Source organism: Natator depressus, chromosome 23 (assembly GCF_965152275.1).
Source record: "Natator depressus isolate rNatDep1 chromosome 23, rNatDep2.hap1, whole genome shotgun sequence".
In the NCBI taxonomy this organism is placed as follows: domain Eukaryota; kingdom Metazoa; phylum Chordata; order Testudines; family Cheloniidae; genus Natator; species Natator depressus.
In genome coordinates this window covers 507,053-527,009 of record NC_134256.1, presented here as the reverse complement: position 1 = coordinate 527,009, position 19,957 = coordinate 507,053, and the positions used below count along the sequence as shown (strand labels likewise).

General features: G+C 48.2%; 1 protein-coding gene and 1 long non-coding RNA gene across 4 annotated transcripts in view; one reads left to right on the top strand and one right to left on the bottom strand.

The window, feature by feature from the left end:
- Nucleotides 1-4,508, top strand: part of LOC141976609 (uncharacterized) — a 34,366-nt gene extending 29,858 nt beyond the window's left edge. Inside the window, exon 3 of the long non-coding RNA XR_012636140.1 lies at nt 4,321-4,508. This is a non-coding gene — a long non-coding RNA (uncharacterized LOC141976609). The remainder of the gene's footprint in view (nt 1-4,320) is intronic.
- LOC141976200 (angiogenin-2-like) overlaps nt 1-19,957 on the bottom strand; it is a 312,479-nt gene that overhangs the window by 131,418 nt on the left and 161,104 nt on the right. The window lies entirely within an intron of this gene.

Sequence of the window (19,957 nt, the reverse complement as noted above, 5' to 3'; positions counted from 1 at the left end):
GCGCAAGCAGCAATCTCAAGCCACCAGGCACTCTGACTTAAATCAATGTTTAGTTAATATTTCTGTGCATGCTCCAGAATTGATGCACATATAAACAAACTACTGCATTCACTGCATTGCAGGAGAAAAGCAATCTGCCTCTTTTGTCTCTGACAGCTACACCTGTCTTTTTGTTCTTAAGAGAGCCATACTCCATGGTCATCTAGTAATCCAGAGAGCCGTATGGGGCCTGGGCAGCCACTGCCCACATCTATGATTTTGCCCTCCAGCTCTCGAATTGAACAGTTATTTTGGAGTGGTCAGTCCTACTGAAAGCCATGATATGAGATTTTATATTGTGATATCATGCTCTTGGCTCTTATCGATAAAGTTCAAAACACCTTACAGAATAAGCTCCAATATCATTGAGGTCAGAAGGTCTAGCAGCGTGTTAAACAAAAACCACTCCACCCTGCCAGGCACCATCTGTCTCTGTTATCTCCACCACATCCATATGTACCCCTCAATCCATCATCTCCATATATACCTCTTCACCCACCATCTTTACTCATCTCCCCAGGTAGATCTGTCTGTCATCTACATACGGATCCCTCTATCTGTCGATCCAGCCCTATCGAGCCCATCATGGTTCTGATGCGGGCACCCATCCCCTTGCGGGCTGAGTGCCACAAGCAACGCAGCCCCAGGGCATTGTAACTTGTGCCCTTTCCGCGCACACAGCTGCAGCAACAAGTACCTACTCTGTCTAAACCTGGGGCTGACTAATCTCTGACTAAATTAAAACCTAACGACAAATGAATAATCAGCAGCCTGTTAATAAGCCTGTTGACTTCTCGCTAGAGACTTTGTTTCTAAAAGGGTGGGAGGGGAGGCGCTAAAAACATCCGTGGCAGAGGCATCTTGCAGAGGCAGAAGCGTACTAGCACGGCCCACGTGGGAAGCTACCGGTTTGTTTCTCGGAGTAGTGAATGGACATTGGTTTTCATAGGCCTCTTGCTAGTCTGTGGTCAAAGTGACTGGGGGTTAAGTGCAATCTGGGAACTTGCTATTGAAATTTTGGATTTAAACAAAGAAGTGGCCCTCAGAATGGGTGACATCACAAATGAGCCATCCCCAGGGTGAGCACATCTAGGAACCCTACCATGGGGACCATGGCCCTGTGCTAACTGGGCTCACTGTGGCAGGGAATGCATTGCTCTTACACACATTGTTCGAAGCAGGGAGCAGGCTGGAGCAGGCACAGCGGTGTATAAAACGCTCCCTAATCAAAAGGGTGGCATTTTACACACACTGTGGCCCAGGGTAGGGGGTACAGGTAGGGAGAATCAGCCCCCTGGTTTTCAAGGGAACGCACAGAAAGTGAAACCGTGTGGCTCCTTTAACTACTTTGCTACATTTTGTTTTTGGGTGGGCACTTCCTTGTTTGAACAGGGGACTGGGAAATGTCACTGAGCAGCCCTGGGTCAGCACTGACCCTTCACGAGCATGCTTTGCCTTTGAGACTTCTTGCCTGTTGTCACTTGCCCTGCGCATTGACCATGGAACGCAATCGCGGCAGCTAAATGAGGTTCACAGAAAAGTAAATGTTAGGTGTTAAAGGTAACCACAAAAGCTTTGCAGCAGCACAAAAGGTGGCAACAGCCAAGGACTTTCAATCAGCTGCGAGTCATGAACCATATTTACTGCACAGAAAGAGCAGCCATATGTAAAGGATTTAGCCACATTACACACCCAGTAACCTCCATGACCCAGTACATGCTGCCTAGCAGGTCAGGCTCCAAGATGGTGATGGAACATTCTGCAAAACCACATGCACCAACAACAATGGGAATCATTTGAATGGGGCAGTGTTGAAGCAAACTTCTCCATCAATCTGCAGGCCAACTCTCCCAGAGTAAAAAGAAAAGGAGGACTTGTGGCACCTTAGAGACTAACCAATTTATTTGAGCATAAGCTTTCGTGAGCTACAGCTCACTTCATCGGATGCAGTGAAATAGCTCACGAAAGCTTATGCTCAAATAAGTTGGTTAGTCTCTAAGGTGCCACAAGTACTCCTTTTCTTTTTGCGAATACAGACTAACACGGCTGCTATTCTGAAATCTCCCAGAGTAGCCATTCATGCCTAACACTAGGGGTCAGGGTCACCGAAGAACTTAGGCACTGTAATGCTAGTGTAATCAATTACTATTAATTTTATATGTGAGAGCTCCACTACTCTGGTGATGGGGAGCAGGAGAAAACCTGAAGACATAGTGTTTAGGGCCAGGAGGGACTATCAGACCAGCTAGTCGGACCTCCTGGATCTCTCAGGCCAGAGAATTTCACCCAGTTACCCCTGTATCGAGCTCAATAGCTTGTGTTTGGCTAAAGCACCTCCCAGAAAGGCCTCCAGCCTTCATGTCACCAAGAGATGGAGAATCCGCCACTTTACTTGGGAGTTTCGTTCCAATGGTTCATCATCCTCACTTTTCAAAAACGGTCTTCGCTGAATGTGTCTGATTTCAGCTTCCCGGCATTGGTTCTTGTTCTGCCTTTCCCTGCTAGGTTAAAAAGACCTTTAGTCCCTGGTATTTCCCCCCGCCCTCACAAAGGTAGTTCTACACCATCACCTCTTAATCTTCTCTTTGATAAGCTAAATAGATTGAGCTTCTCACTGAGGCATTTTCTCTAGCCCTCGAGTAAGTTTTGTGGCTCTTTTCTGTATCCTCCCCAATCTTTCAATATCCTTTTTAAAATGTGGGCACCAGAACTGGACCCCAGTTGGTCTCACCAATGCTGTCTACAGAGGTAAGAATCGCCAGCCTGCTCCTATTCACTACCACCACTTTATACAGCCAAGGGTCGCATTAGTCCTTTCCACTGCATCACGCTGGGATAAAGCATTTCAAAGGCACAGAGGAGAGTGAGGTGAAAGTCACGTGGAACTGAGTGCTGAACTCCCCTTTGAAAATCTCCCTAGGTATAGTCAGAAGGGCTGGGAACCCACAAATCCCATTCGAGTCAGTGCCAGCACCTTAGAAAAACTCAGGCAGAAGGTAGGATTTTCAAAAATGCCAAAGTGTTAACATTTTCAACAGCCCCTAAAAGCCTCTTTTCCAAAAGGGAACGAGACTTAGGGTTTGATTACTGAGCACCCGTCACTCCTGTTGACTTTCACCGGAGTGCTGGCTGCTCATCACCTCTGAAAAAATCAGAGCTTTAGGCTCCTTCAGTGGCTGATCACTTTTGAAAAAGGGACGTAAGCGCTGAAGTCACTTGGGCATGTCTGAAAATGAGACCCTTTGGCAGTAATTCCCCACCTCAGTGGCAGGTGGGTGACTGCTTGGTGAGGGCAAGAAATTCATTATGAAGGGACAGAATGAAGTTCAGAAACAAACTTTTTATTAAAAGTCAGTAGAGAGAAACTATGCAGTTCCCTGCAGGAAACACTCAGTGACCTACAGCCTGTGAGCAGCACATGGTCCATTCTGGCCTGAACGTCTGCGTCGATAAAAGCAAACGGGCTTAGCTCTCCCCTGCCCTGCATTTCATGCAATCATTGACATTAGTGCAAACCAGAATGGCATCATTCAGCACTCACTTTGCTCAGGTGTCCACAGAAGATCAGGCTCTGGATTGGCGTGTTTGTTGCATGTGTGAATGCACACTATGGGGGGGTGACATTTTATTTTTGTGCCAAAGGCTAGTCCAAGGACAAGGCACTCTTTCCACAGATTAATCTCACCTCAGTGTACTATATGTTATGTACACTGCGTGATGAATCTTTCCTCCATTAATACTGCTAGATGCATTTTCTAACCTACAATTCTCTGCATTCAGTGAATACATTTGCACAGATATTCAGGGGCAGTGTTGTAAACTGTGTATCTATTAAGGAACAGGAAGATCTGAAATAAGCTAGTCTTGGGAGCAAAGTAAGATTCAGTATTTCTTGGTCCTCCTAGAAACTTTTCTTTAAAAAAAATAATTCTTATTTCTAAAGGTTATGAAAGGTCTGATTTGAAAGCCCAGCAGGAGTTGTACAGAAATCTAAGTTCATTGCTGCAGAATGGGATTCTGCACAATTGCTCCCCTAAACCGGTCCATTTAATTTTCAATATCACGGGCCGCTCTTTCCTCTGTTTGGCAGGTTCAAGGAGGAGACCTGCAGGGCTGGTGTGTAGGCATTTATACAAACACTGGAGCAGCCCCTCACCCACGGCTGTCCCGGTGCCGCTGCCAGGGTCAAAGAACCCTGCACTGTGTGGCATGAAATCTGTACTCATGAGTACACATGCGTACGGTTTCTGAGAATTGTAACTCAGATTTCTCTCCTCACAGCAACCAGAGAAGCTCCCAGTCACATTTTCAGCCCTTCAAAATGTTGCTGTCCCCACAGAGATCAGGAAGCCACTCACGAGAAGGAGCTTGGAAACAAATACTTGGAGCCAAATTTAGCTCTTGCGTAAAGACTGTGGGTGTAATTCCACTGATGGCCCCAGGGTTCCACATCCTCAGCCCGTGTAAATCAGCCAAGCGCCACGAAAGTTAATGGATTTAGGCAAATTTACAGCAGCTGAAGACTTGGACTACTGTCTGGGGAGTAAAACGTTCATTGCTGAACCTCAATACACATGAAACTTACCTGTTTTCATGCTGTGTTACAAACTCAAAACTTAGACCAGTCTTTCCATGTTCAGAAGTTTTCCAAAAGCAAATGAGGGCCTGGCTCACTGATTTATGGTTTCAACATGAAATCAAATGAAACTTGGCTGTGTTGGGCAGGGGGCGTGCACACGCAATAGCCAGGCTCTCTACGTGTATGCCTGCCTCTGCGTGTATGAGTAGCTGCATGCCAATCAATACGTGCGCCCACCTGTGCATGCTAGCTAATGTGCTAGTGTGCGCTAGTGCATGAATGTGTACAGGCCAGCTTGTGTGCACACGTGCACCTGCACCAGGGCACCAGGGCGTGTGGGCACACCAGCCTCATTGTATGTGCAGAGTCTACACTCGAGCTACATGCAATGCTTTAGTGTTGTGGGTCACAGCATGGTGCTTCGCCCTTCACTGTCTCAGCCCAGACAGCACACGAGGCAGATGCCTGGGGACCAGCCTGTGACGATGGGATGCAGCAGGGAGGGGGAGTGTTGACCTGGGAATGTGCCCTGGGGAGGGGAGACCTGAGAGCCTGTCACCTGAGCCAGGAGGGGGAGGGGGAGGTAACACCTCTGCCCAGGAATGTGAACAGAGGCCACAGGAGAGAGCCTGCTGGGGGGGGTTTAGTTTTGAGTTTGGGGCTGGGTGGAGGAAGGCAGGGAACCCTAGGGCTGGGGTCTAAGCTCCCTGCTCCTCCAGAAGGACTTGACTGAGGGGTCCTGGGTGTCCCCACAAGCTCTGTTTTGGACTGTGTTCCTCTTGTCCAATAAACCTTCTGTTTTACTGGCTGGCTGAGAGTCTCAGTGAATCCCAGGGAGAGGGGTGCAGGGCCTGGACTCCCCCACACTCTGTGACACATCCACACGGTGGGGTGAGACAAGAGCCATGCATGTGACCACTGCTCTGGGACTCCCTCTCCGCTCGTCTCCTTATCCCTGTCCGCTGCCTTTGTTCTGACTCACCAGACGCAGTGCGGGAGAGTTACGTCTTGGCATTATCAACTGTGCTGAAAGAGCAATGAATTCTGATCAGCTACTGGATGCAGAATCAGCCGCTCCAGCCCCCAGCTCCATCTTTGGTTAGTAGCTACATAAATGTGACAAAGATGCACTGGTTCGGTGGCACCAGAAGGTTCTCTAGCTCGGTGACTCCCATTAATCAGTGCCTCATTAGGGGAGGTCACCATAAGCCAGATCCATCTCGGGGGGCGGGAGGGGGAGGGGGAAGAGATACTGGGGAACATTTTCAAGTGACGCAGGAGAAATTTTTAGCTAAACTTTTTTTTTTGGTGAAAAAAATTCAGATTTGGTGACACTGAAATGTTTTGCTAATTCATAGAATCATCATAGAATCATAGAATATCAGGGTTGGAAGGGACCTCAGGAGGTCATCTAGTCCAACCCCCTGCTCAAAGCAGGACCAATCCCCAATTAAATCATCCCAGCCAGGGCTTTGTCAAGCCTGACCTTAAAAACTTCTAAGGAAGGAGATTCTACCACCTCCCTAGGTAACGCATTCCAGTGTTTCACCACCCTCCTAGTGAAAAAGTTTTTCCTAATATCCAACCTAAACCTCCCCCACTGCAACTTGAGACCATTACTCCTTGTCCTGTCATCTTCTACCACTGAGAATAGTCTAGAACCATCCTCTTTGGAACCACCTCTCAGGTAGTTGAAAGCAGCTATCAAATCCCCCCTCATTCTTCTCTTCTGCAGACTAAACAATCCCAGTTCCCTCAGCCTCTCCTCATAAGTCATGTGTTCCAGACCCCTAATCATTTTTGTTGCCCTTCGCTGGACTCTCTCCAATTTATCCACATCCTTCTTGTAGTGCGGGGCCCAAAACTGGACACAGTACTCCAGATGAGGCCTCACCAATGTCGAATAGAGGGGAACGATCACGTCCCTCGATCTGCTCGCTATGCCCCTACTTATACATCCCAAAATGCCATTGGCCTTCTTGGCAACAAGGGCACACTGCTGACTCATATCCAGCTTCTCGTCCACTGTAACCCCTAGGTCCTTTTCCGCAGAACTGCTGCCTAGCCATTCGGTCCCTAGTCTGTAGCGGTGCATTGGGTTCTTCCGTCCTAAGTGCAGGACCCTGCACTTATCCTTGTTGAACCTCATCAGGTTTCTTTTGGCCCAATCCTCCAATTTGTCTAGGTCCCTCTGTATCCTATCTCTGCCCTCCAACGTATCTACCACTCCTCCCAGTTTAGTATCATCCGCAAATTTGCTAAGAGTGCAATCCACACCATCCTCCAGATCATTTATGAAGATATTGAACAAAACCGGCCCCAGGACCGACCCCTGGGGCACTCCACTTGACACCGGCTGCCAACTAGACATGGAGCCATTGATCACTACCCGTTGAGCCCGACAATCTAGCCAACTTTCTACCCACCTTATAGTCCATTCATCCAGCCCATACTTCTTTAACTTGCTGACAAGAATACTGTGGGAGACCGTGTCAAAAGCTTTGCTAAAGTCAAGAAACAATACATCCACTGCTTTCCCTTCATCCACAGAATCAGTAATCTCATCATAGAAGGCGATTAGATTAGTCAGGCATGACCTTCCCTTGGTGAATCCATGCTGACTGTTCCTGATCACTTTCCTCTCGTGTAAGTGCTTCAGGATTGATTCCTTGAGGACCTGCTCCATGATTTTTCCGGGGACTGAGGTGAGGCTGACTGGCCTGTAGTTCCCAGGATCCTCCTTCTTCCCTTTTTTAAAGATTGGCACTACATTAGCCTTTTTCCAGTCATCTGGGACTTCCCCCGTTCGCCACGAGTTTTCAAAGATAATGGCCAATGGCTCTGCAATCACAGCCGCCAATTCCTTTAGCACTCTCGGGTGCAACTCGTCCGGCCCCATGGACTTGTGCACGTCCAGCTTTTCTAAATAGTCCCTAACCACCTCTTTCTCCACAGAGGGCTGGCCATCTACTCCCCATGTTGCGATGCCCAGCGCAGCAGTCTGGGAGCTGTCCTTGTTAGTGAAGACAGAGGCAAAAAAAGCATTGAGCACATTAGCTTTTTCCACATCCTCTGTCACTAGGTTGCCTCCCTCATTCAGTAAGGGGCCCACACTTTCCTTGGCTTTCTTCTTGTTGCTAACATACCTGAAGAAACCCTTCTTGTTACTCTTGACATCTCTTGCTAGCTGCAGCTCCAGGTGCGATTTGGCCCTCCTGATTTCATTCCTACATGCCCGAGCAATATTTTTATACTCTTCCCTGGTCATATGTCCAACCTTCCACTTCTTGTAAGCTTCTTTTTTATGTTTAAGATCCGCTAGGATTTCACCATTAAGCCAAGCTGGTCGCCTGCCATATTTACTATTCTTTCGACTCATCGGGATGGTAATCTCAGTATTGGGGAAAAATATTCAGAGAAACTGGAAACGTTTTGTTTACATTTTTTGGTTCAAAATGACTGTTTCAAAAGTTCCTTCCAGTGTATTTTAAAAAAATTCAAACACATTAAAAAACCACTCAAAACAAAAATGGTGGGTTTTTTGACTTTTCAATTTGGTGAGAATTTTGGAAAAAATTAATTTTCGGTTCAACCCAAAATTGTTTTTTGCCCAATTTTTAACAACAGCCAGCAAACGGAACAATCAGTTATTTTCAAGCTCTGCTAGTGAGCCTTAGTCCCATTAACCTGTGAGCCTATGACACTCAGGGGCCGTTGGAAATGTTACCCCTAGTTATTAAAGGCCCAATTCTGCTGATTTAAAGTCTTTCTGCAAACACTTCAAAACCCCGAAAGCTCCAGGATGAATTTGTTCTCCATATATTACACACACACACAGGGCCAGCTTTGCCATTGCTCTGTGCCTTGTGTGGCCATTCACACCAGCACCAAGTGGAGGTAAATTGGCACACTTCTGACTTACTAAGCTTGCACTCGTGCAAATATACAAGGTGCAGGGTACTGGAGCATTCGGCCCATGAGCGTGTATGTGCACGAGCAAATGTGTGACATGCAGGTATTTCCCTGAGACGCTTTTACTACCAGCTGCAAGTACATTAAATATTACCGGGGGGTGGGGGGTGGGGTGTAAGCTGTGCAGTTTGCTGCGGTTGAAGAAGAGCCAGAGAGCTGGTTTAGTCTCTTTTTTTAAGAAACAATCTCATGGACCCCATCGAGAAGGCTCCAGAGAGGGAAGAATTATTTTTGCTAGGAGAAATGACGAACTGTATAAAGGGGCGAGAAACGGCAGCTGGGCTTTAAGGTGGAACTGCAAACGTGCTGTTTCTCGGACAAGCAGAAAATCTTTGCATCTTGCAGACAACTTTTTCAGAGGCTGGAGGAGTCGATGCATGATGTGATTTGAGCTGTTGATGCCAGGTTCCAGCACTCAGGGAACTACTGACTCTCCAACTCTCTCATGCGCTCGATTCTTTCCTTTTACTGATCATATAAAAAAGATTTCCCCTCCCCCTTCCTCTTTTTTTAAATGGTCTTTTAAATGCTTTATGACACATGTAATGGCCCATTTAGTTTATATGCAGCTGATAAGATATTTTGTCAGATGATAAAGGGCTTTTCACTCTAGAGATCGGGGCCTTGAAATGTCATAAAATTTTCCTTCACTGCAGCCATTAATTGGATTTTTCATTTCAAAGCTATGGTAAATCAGATAACTTATAACTGTCCAGAGAAACATCCTTCTCGTGCCGTCCCTGGCGCAGCCTGTGCTGATGACAGGCTGCAGCAGCCGTCTTGGTCTAAGGAAGGGAAGAGTCTCTTCCTGTCTAGCTTTGGAAATGGTTACAGGGGGTAACAGGGTGGGTACATTTATTATTTACTAAAAATCTTGCTAAATAGGACGTGCTCTGCTAGCTGTTTGAGGCCAGCTGGGTTTTCCTTCTGGTGTGAAGATAGGTAGCCTGAGAATTCAACTCTTTTCTTTGCACAAACAAGCAGAGCGTGTCTGAGCAGTGGTCACCAACACAGAGCCTGGCGCGAGGACACGCTGGGCCTGATTCACTGTAGCACTGGTCCGCAAATGGTGGAAACTGGCACAGCACCATTAACTTGGATGGAGGTGCCTCTCTGAAACCGGACAAAGACCTGGCCTGTAGCCGCTCAAGAGGTGAGCATGGCCCTAAATCTCCTGAGAGCAGGCTCTGTTTGGGGTGTTGCTACCAGCTCCACCTATAATGTAAAATACACCCTCCGTTCTCTCCTGTTCAGCACTTTCCATCTGTCCATCTCAATGCACTTCACAAAGGTGGGTCAGTATGAAGGACATGGCAAGGTGGCAAACTTAGGAATAGATCTCAGGTCTCTGAGTCCCGACCCAATGTGCTAGCCAGGGGACTTCTCTGATGAAAAATATGCATCTAGTTTCCAGTGTGACCTTTTTCTAAATTCAGCAGATTTCCCTCAGTCGCGCTGTGTACGTACACACACACACACACACACAGAGTAAATAAATCCAACTCTAATCAGGGGTGAAAGTAAGTCAAGCGACTTACCGGTACGCTGGGGCCAGCTCTGGCACCCGGAAGGGGAGGGGCTGAGGGGGTCAGAGCCAGCCCCAGCCCACCCTGTAAGGTAAGTGCCCCCCCTTCTCCTCCTTCCCCACCAGGGTAGCAGCAGCAGCCCGGGGCTCCGGGGGCTATTTAAAGGGCCTGGGGCTCCCCTGCTTCTACTGCCGCGGTCCTTTAATTAGCCACCGGAGCCCTGGAGTAGGGGCGGTGGGGCTCCAGCGGCTATTTAAAGGGCCGGGGCGGTAGAAGCAGGGGAGCCCCGGGCCCTTTAAATAGCCCAGGGCTCCAGCAGCGGGGATCTGGAGGCAATTTAAAGGGCCTGGGGCTCCAGCCACTGCTGGGAGCCCCAGGCCCTTTAAATTACCCCCTTGGGAAGCCGGGCTGCCCCAGTACAGTGCACCGGCTCTTGCTAATACTATTATGCCTTATCCCAGCACACATCTCAGGCAAAGTTCTCACATCAACTTCTGAAGCAGGAATTAAAAAACCCTCTCAACAGCAGGGAGAAGGAACATTTTCCCCAGCTTATAAGTGATAATTTCAGGGCTGGATTCTCAGATGGCGTAAATCGATGCCATTCCATTGAAGTCAGTTGGGCTAGGGCAATTTACACCAATTCAAGAGTTGGCCCATGCATTACAGGTGATGGGATAACGAAGGTGCAGCAGCTGTATGCTGATCGAGAGGAAATATTTTTCTGTGCAGTATCACAGGAGGTCGTTTGGAAGCGTAACCTAGAGACTCCTCACATTTGAGGCGATTAAAGACAAAATCGTGCCTCTCTGGGAATGCAAGCCAATCACAGAAAGCCTTTGGCATAATAAAAAAGATAAAAAAAAAATAAAAAGCTGCTACCAAAAGCTAAAACTTCTGTCCCTGTCATTTTATTTACAGATTATCCATATGCACCATGGGGGGCTCACTCCAAGGACACTTAACTAGGGACTTCAGGATGATTGTTCATGGCACAGACATGTTTTTTAGCTAAACACTGGCGTTGCCTTGCTGGAAGAGGAGCCTTATCAGGACAGACAAGAGATGTGGTACGCCACTAACGTTCTGTTAGACAACATTAGATTTGACAGCTGGTATCAGATGCTCTCGGCTGGAATCAACGTTAAGCATGTGGCAACTAGGGCTTTCTGTACAGACACACAGACATTCATCTTGTTCTTCTTACACGTTTGCTTCCCGTCTGCCATGAGTGGCACACAAAGCAAAATGTCACAACGTGCTGGCCAGACAGACATGCTAAGAAGAACTGGTTTAGCAGCTTCTGCCATGAAGGACCTGCATAGGGTCTGGAGCAAAAAGAAGGTGAAATTATATACAAAAGTATAGAACTATCTGCGTAGTTGTGATCCTCTTCTGTGGATCTGAAACATGGATGATGCTTAAACAAGACTTCAGAAGGCATTTCTGTTGCATTGGTAGTGGCAGCCGCTGGGCATATGATGGTTTGATTTTTATCAGTACTAGTGAGGTTATAACTGGCAAATTGAGCTAAAAATCCATGTGTGTCCCCCCAAATTCCTGCAGCATCTAATTACACTGGGCTGAATTTTCCATGGCCCCGCCCTTTGTGGCGTAGCTGACACCAGTGCAAATGCAGCCAATTCAGAATGGTCGTGTTTTGCACAAGTGTAAATATCCATGCAGGGTGCCATGGAGAATCAGGCCCATCAGACATGGAATTACATAAAAAGGTTCCCCGCTCCAGTGTGCTCGGTGTTTTATAGAGGAATCTTTTTGTGGTTTATAGCTGAAACTGTTGTAAACTGTAGTTGTGAGGTAATGAAAGGGAGTAGGAGTTCTACCAATCTATTAAAACACTTTGATATAACAATGGCCCCGGCTGTTAGAAGAAGAATATAACTTTTGTACCCATGTCCCACTTTTACAGTTGCACAGAGTTTATCAACTCTCTTCCCCAAGGTCTGTGATGATAAATAATGCTCAGTGAAATTTTTATGACCTCCACTGCCCTGGTTTATGCTTTTCACAGAGCACGGTCATGCCAACTGCAGCCGCAATGGCTCCAGAGGATTGAAACATCTGATGAGCCTCACATGGAATCATGCTACCAGAAGGGTTGTGAGAGGTGGGAAGGAAGCTGGGCTCTGTCTCACCACCTCTGGTGACAGGTCAGAAGGCCACTTCCGAGCAGACAAAAAACGACACCCCTCACACTTCACCAAACGCATGCGAAGCTGCTCTCAGGTAAGTCTATCCTGCAGTCCGAGATGTGACTGCATCACATGCAGACATATCAGAGCTAGCTTTGATTTAACCGTGGCCGCGTGTACAGCTGCCCAGACTATGCAGCCCCCACCTGGTACATCTTGCACAGCTAAGCCATGTTGCTGTGGCTTCATTGCGATCACTGTTCAAGCTACCTAGACCAAAGCTAGCTCAGGTCTGTCTAGAGGTGCTGCAGTCACACCTCTGATTGCAGTGGAGATATTCCCCTAGTTACTGTCATGGCTTTTTTTATTTATATATATATTATATATATTTTGCAATGAAGACATCTCTATGTAAAATCCTAGTGGATACAAGGCACTGTGGTTTTTAACTACATAGAATCATAGAAGATCAGGGTTGGAAGAGATCTCGGGAGGTCATCTAGTCCAACCCCCTGCTCAAAGCAGGACTGACCCCAACTAAATCATCCCAGCCAGGACCTTGTCTATGTAGCTAGGCAAGGTAAACCCCAGCTGGGGATATAGGGTTGACCTCAACTAGCTACATCAAAGTAAAAGCTACCTGAGCCTTCTTTCCACTAATTTACGTCCAGTTAGCTGTCTCGGTGGAAAAAACACACCTAGTTTCTATAGTGAAGACAAGCACAGTATAGGCTTCAACTCTACTAGCTTAACTCAAATACACATGCCTGGTCCACGTAAGAGTTTTAGAATGCATTAGGAAGCACCTTCCAACACCACCTAGTCCAAAACCTAGCCTAGACAAAGGCAATGAAGTTAGAAGAATTATTACCTCACCAACCAGCTGGCAGAAGGTTCCCTGTCTGGCTGATTCCCATTTCATTCATTAAGGGTTTTGTCACTCCCTGGTTATTTGTACTGGATGGCTGAGGCAGCATGAGACTGAGCAATGCCCATGAACTGTACAGGAGGAGGAGAATGTTCTGCTCATTCTAGGAACATAAAAGTGCCAGCGACTCTAGCAGTGATAACGTGGCTCCGCGGTGTAGGACATAATGACAATACTGTAAATGGTGGAGCGGCCTGGGAGGGTTTTTTTTGTTTTTTTGTTTTTTTTTTTTGAAAACAAAGAGATTGCTGCATCTAAATCTCCCTGGTTTCACTACTTAAGGAATAGAAACGAGAATGCGGAAGAGACTGCTCTGAAGAACAGCTCTTAATGAGCAGTGTTACAAGATGATAAAGAAAGAAAACCCTCTCAAGGTGTTTATTTAGCCAAGAATTCATAAACTGTAATTATCCTAATTTGGCACCATAATCGAAAAGCTTCTTTATGAAATATGGGCATATGGGGAGCGAAAAGGAAAAAAACAGAAACAACCCAAGAGCAGTGATTGATGCTCCTTGTCTGCCTGTGAAAACCCAGTTGGATCAGTTACACGGTTTTGATTAACTTTTAAGGAACAGCATTCCAATAAAATCACAGCAGTTTTACTTCGACATCAGCCAGAACCTTTCATGGCAGGATTAGTACTGGGGAAAGGGAGACAGTAGTGTGTGTTTGAAAAGGGCTGTGCTAAAGGGTGGTACAGTGGGCCGAGCACAGGGCTAGAACTTGAAGTCGGAAGAACAGGGTTCCTGGCACCACCCCTAACTGCTGTGTGACACTTCCCAAATCGCTTCCTCTCCTACCCTTGGTCTTCTCTATTCAGGCTGCTCCCTCTTCAGGGTACAGAGTGCGTCTCTCAGGGTATGGTGACACTGCAAACTAGGGGGTAATTGTAGCACAGGTAACAACAGGAGTGATGATGCGGTGGCACAGACTTCAGCGCAGGGTAGAAATCCTGGTACATAGCCAGGCTCTCTGGTGGGTCTACACTGGGGCAGCTGGCCTGTTCTGAGGTCCATGCTGCTGTATCTTCACTCCTGTTGTCGCCTACCCGCGCTACCATTATACCTCGGTTTTTGGGGTAGATCTATCCTCGCTCTGTGTCTGTGCGGTGCCCGCACCACGAGGCCCCACTCTCATTTGCACCATCCAGTAACGAGCAACTAAAAATACAGCATCACAAATGGTATGAAATAGTTTCTCCAAAATTCCAACTAGGAGAAAAACAGCCCACTCCTTTCAGCTTGGGCTAATGCTTCAACCATTAGCCAAGCTAAGGAGAAAACTACAGATGTAGTGACTCTGCTTTAGAGACAATTCATCCAGTACTAGTGCTAGCCCATTGGGGGCCCCAAGCAGAAATATTGAGGGGGGGTGTTCCCACACCTAACACATACTAATAATTAATAGGGCGGGCCCTTGAGCTGCTCGGGGCCCTAAGCAATTGCTTAGTCTGCTTATGCCTAGCGCCAACTCTGAATCCATCTATGTCACTCCCGTTCCCTAACCTCTGTTGTCCTTATGCTGTGAGATGCTCGGGGCAAGGACTTGCCCTTTTTGCATAGCTGCCCAGCACCCTGCATGTCACGGCCTTTATCATAGATAGACAGCAAATTAACAAGCAAAACACTGTTGCCATGGAGTTCTGGTTGCCCTGTGATCTCCCCGTGCCCACCAAGAACCAGAGAGATATTCTCCAAACCCAAAGGTGGCAGAACCAGGTAATGTGATGTTCAGGCTGAATGGGATGAGTCATCTTAACTCTGCCCCCAATTTGTTCCTGCCCTGAGGAGTCCCTCAGGGAAACAACAGCACCTTCCCCCTCCCTCAGTCTCTGCCAGCCAGCTGCAAGCTGCCAGGGTTCAACAGTGATGCCCAGAGGGGCAGGGGGACTGTCTGAATGGGAGCCTCAATTTGGAGCTGTGATGGGCACTGGGAAAATGGCAGCAGGCTGGCAGGTTCTATTCAGGACGGGGAAGGTGCCGTGACATCCCCTGTGCCTCAAAGACACTTGGTGGGAGCTTCCCTGAGAGCCCGGGGACGGCAGTCTGTGGGGATAAAGCAAGGCAAGGCCTGCCATTCTGTTAGTTGCATCCCAAATGTTCCCTTTTCTGCCCAAACACAGGGGAACTGAGGCATTACTGGGATGTCCACGCTGCAGGGGAGGGTGTGATGGTAGCACAGGCAGGCCTACCTGTGCTAGCTGTTCTCTCTGCTACCTAGATTACAATAGCCCCCCCCATCAACTCTCATCTGCACTGCAGACATGCCCTCGGTAGGAGGACGGTCCCCGCCCTTTGGCCCATCGCCCCCGCATGTCCACTCCGCTGCTGAAACTGGTCAGGAGCCCTGTCTCATTAACATTGATGGGGATGGTCCATGAATCGACCCTGCAAAGACTCTTCCCTCCCCGCCCCGCTGTTGTACGGCAGCCTCCTCGCCAGCAGTCATCTTCAAGAGCTTCCTGCTCCTTGCAGCCTTCAGAAATAACTATTTTTAGCTGCAGCGATGAGGGGGGTGGGTTTCGCGGGGGGGAGGGGAACATCTCCCAAACCCCGCACAATTATTTTCTGATACGACAATAATAAAGCACCTCTCCGCTTCCATGCATGAAAGGCAGCTGCAAGAACAGAGTCACCCACACAGCAAAAGGTCTGTTGCTCTGACATGGTATCCAGGGGCCCATGGACCCTGCTCCAATGCTTCTGAGACAAGTAACGTGCAACTGCTTGTTATTCTGGAATTGTCTTAGCAACCACAGTGCGTCAATTTTGCACAGCTACAAACAGGGCCTGGATTCCAAGTTAACTCCAAGAATCTTGCACGGGGGATTTTAAAGGGCTCGTCTACCCTACTGCTTAAGTCGACGCAACTTATGTTGCTCAAGGGTGTGGAAAAGCCACCCCCATGAGTGACACAAGTTACATCGACCTAAGCACTGTCCTCACCAGCGCTAAGGCAGTGGGAGACACTCTCCTGCTGGCATAGCTTCGGTCTCTCGCTGTGGTGGAGTAAGTACGCAGAGGGGAAAGTGCTCTCCCGTTGGCACAGAGCAGAGGTGGCCGAATCACGGCTCGCAAGCTGCATGCGGCTCTTTTACAGTTTAAGTGTGGCTCATGGAGCCTCCCATGCCCCCGCCCCATTCTCCAGCTACCAAAAACTGGGGGGAGGGGGGCAGGGGCGGGAAGCTTGGGGCTTCTACTCTGAGGCAGGGTGGTGAGGCTAAGGACTTCTGCCCAGGGGGAGGGGAGGCACGGCAGGCACCTCCCGTGCAGCTGAAGCCCCGAGCCCCCACTCCCCACAGGGCACAAGCCCTAAGCCCCAGCAGGCACACCTGGCTCTCGAACTTCTGAAGATTATCGTATGTGGCTTGGAGGGTCAGTAAGTTTGGCTATGCACATATATTACATATATTGTGTGTGGAGGGGGGAGAGAGCGCGCGCACCTTGTTGACTTTTTAACTCCTGGGCTTAGAGCTTCTTCACCAGATGCCCTACAGGGGTACAACTGCGCCGATGTAGCACTGTAGCGTGGACTAGCTCCGAGTACCACAAACAACCAGCTTTGAGGGCACATCCTCCAAGCAGCTTTCCCTAGCTCTTCCTAAGCTACGCTGGGTCGCTAGCCCAAAACGGACTCAGAAGGATGCTGTTTAGCTTACCAGAAAGAAGAGAGAGAGCTGACTTGATTATGGTGCATAAATTCCCTCTGGGGAGAAAAATCTCAGGCACAAAAGGATTTTGTAATCTAGTGGAGAAAGGGAGAATAAGAACTAGTAACTGGAAGTTAAAGGCAGACAAATTCCAATTAGAAACAAGGCACGGTTCTTCTTCTTTTTAAACAGCAAGGGTGACTAACCACTGGAACAAACTACTATGGGAAGGGATGTGTTCACCACCTCTGAAGTCTTCAGATCAAGACTGAATGCCTTTGTGGAGGTCACACTTTAGCCAAACACATGCACTGGGAACTGGGTGAAATTCTCTGGCCTATTATTCGCAAGAGGTTAAACGAGAAGGCCTTTGTAAACAGCTCTGGCAGTATAAAGGGAGCTTGAGGAAGGCATACATTTGCACCCCCTTTACAGGCCCTGCACACTATCAGCATGCTATACAGGATCCTCGGTGTAAATCAAAATCAGGCCTGAAAATACCATCGAGGAGTCAGCCGCGTAGCCAGGTGGAGGGAACAGGGGAGCGACCCCGGCGCGAGTGACGGTCCCGCCGCCGCTGCCGAGCCCGAGCGCCGCCGGGTGAGTAAAAGCGCCGCAGCGGGTGGCGCCTTTTTTTTTTTTTGGATCGCTCCCCCCGTTCCCTCAACAGGGGAAAATTTAAAAGGCGCCAAGACATTGACAAGGTGCCGCTTGTGCTCAGTGCGGGAGCGGCCGCTGCCCCGCTCCCCCCCAGCTACGCTACTGCGAGGAGTTCACCACTCTCCAAAGTTTCAGAAGCCCAGGAGTTAAAAAGGTAAACAAGATTCTCTCTCCCTCTCTCTCACACACACGCTATATGTAATATATAAGCATAGCTCTGTTGTCAGGTGGAAAACTCATTATATTCGGCTTTAACGTCAGATCTCTTCATAACAGGAGGCCTGACGGACTGCGGTGTTTGCTAGTCATAAAACGGCAGGTCACCCCCACGCAGCTACGGGGTTTCCTTTATTCATCACCATCCACAAGTGCTGCAGCTTTACCTTCCCTGTGCAGTTTAAGACCGTTGCAGTACCAGCTGCACAGATGGCGGGGAATTTGTCAGAACGCTTTGCACTCACTCATCTGAGGAGTTCAAAAGCAGGGTGCATGTTTACATACAACTCCAGAGACGCACCAATGCGCAGAAAGACGATGGGCTTTTGTTTACTGTAACACTTTACCTTCTGTGGCTACTACACACAGTACCAAGCTAAGAGGCTGCTGTGTATAAACCTCCGGCATGACACCCTGGCTGCCATTGGCAAAACCCCCTTTCTGTCCAGGATTTCTCCCCAGGGTAGACAGCTGGGGATCAAATTTTTCAGAAGAGCTCAGCTCCTAACATGCACCCATAGTGCTGAGCTCTGTTGAGAATCTGGCCTACAGATCACTACCAGGAAAGAGAATCCTATAAGCCAGTAATCTGTTTAAAGGATATGTGTTAGCTCCAATGGAAGTTGTGGGTTTGATACAAAAATCACTAGATGCAATTCTCTGTCCTGGGTTAGGCAGGAGGTCAGAGCAGATGATCATAATGGTCCCTTCTGGCCTTCAAGTCTATGAATCATGAGTGAGCTAGGCATTTAAGAGCCTAAATATAATTTTTAAGAGTGAATTTAGGCCCTTAAGAACTAGAGTTTCATTGGATGACATTAAGACTTGGGCTCTTACATCATGTCAGCACTTTTGAAAACTTCACCCTGAGGGACAGATTTTCAAAAGTGCGCTGCTCTCCTGAAAACCAGGAGGCTCTTTAGAAAAATCTACCCTTAAGTATCTGACCCATGCAGGGCATGTGTCTTAGAAAGATCGACTGCTTAAGGCAGGAGGAAGGTTGCCTTTGTCTGGGTAGCACTGCTTCTCATGTTGTGCTAATTGCAAACTGGCCAAGCTCACCACGGCTGAAACCTCACCCCTCTGTCAGCACAAGGACTAGACGCTACTTAAGCCCCACTGAAGATCTATAGGGGACACAAGCAATGCTTACGGCTTGTGCTGGCCCCTGCACGCCTGATTTCTGAGGTGCTCATGAGGTATTTGATGTGTCCTTCAGTTGGGAGCTAGACAAAGCACTCTCCGTAGTGTCTCTGTGCCCTGCAACTTACTCAGTTGCACCAAGGTTTACATCCGTTCCGATCTGGCCATGTTTTCACACCCACTTCATGCTGACGTACGTGACTGCATGAGGTATGGGGCAACACAGATTCATGTTTAAAGGCAACCTGATGGCACAATAAAAATATAAAGTTTAATGAAAATGACTGAGTCCTTTTCTCAACAGGGAGCGTGAGCGCATGAAATATTCAACAACAAAAAGCAAACACTGCATAACAGACTCTCGGTGATGCAGACATATCCCCTGACTAAATCTACTGGACTTCAACCTGGCTGGGCTGTACCTTCCCCAGGTTTCCCTTTGCTAAATTATCAGGATGCACCTTCGCCTGGTATCATGGAGCTACCTGGTCTCCTTCACTTTTGTATTGCAAGCACATTTATAACAGAGATTATCAGGCTGAAATTCCTGCACACCTACAGGGCAGCCAGATTTTGGATAGAGGTTAATTCATTTAGCAATTTTAAGGCCTCTCACTAAACCCTCTTTACGTTGTGTAATCTCCTTCTCATACTTACACACCCCGTCCCACAGATAGATGATAGCTTTCTATGCAGTCCCCCATAACCATGGGTCTGCAAGCGCCTTTCACACCAGGAGATTGGCCTATCCCAGACCAGATGTAAGGGTGAGCTGGCCCTTTAAGAAGGCAGGATCTCAGCCTCACCTGTGCCAGATGCAGCCTGCCTCCCCAGCTGAACAGAAAGCATGCAGGGGCCACGTCATGGGAGCATGTGATTCAAAACCAGGCCCACTGGGAGTCTGAGTGCAGTGGGGGGAGAGAACTGAAGACCCCAGGGGTAGGGTTGATTGGTTTGATTTATGTGGTGTGGTTTTTAACTGGAGAAATAAAACTCACCCCTGAAGAGAAGAGGGCCAGAAAATCCTGGTGCTGCCAGTGGTGTTGCTCGATGCCCTGGCTAATGAGTGAGGCCAGTGGCTTAGAGCAA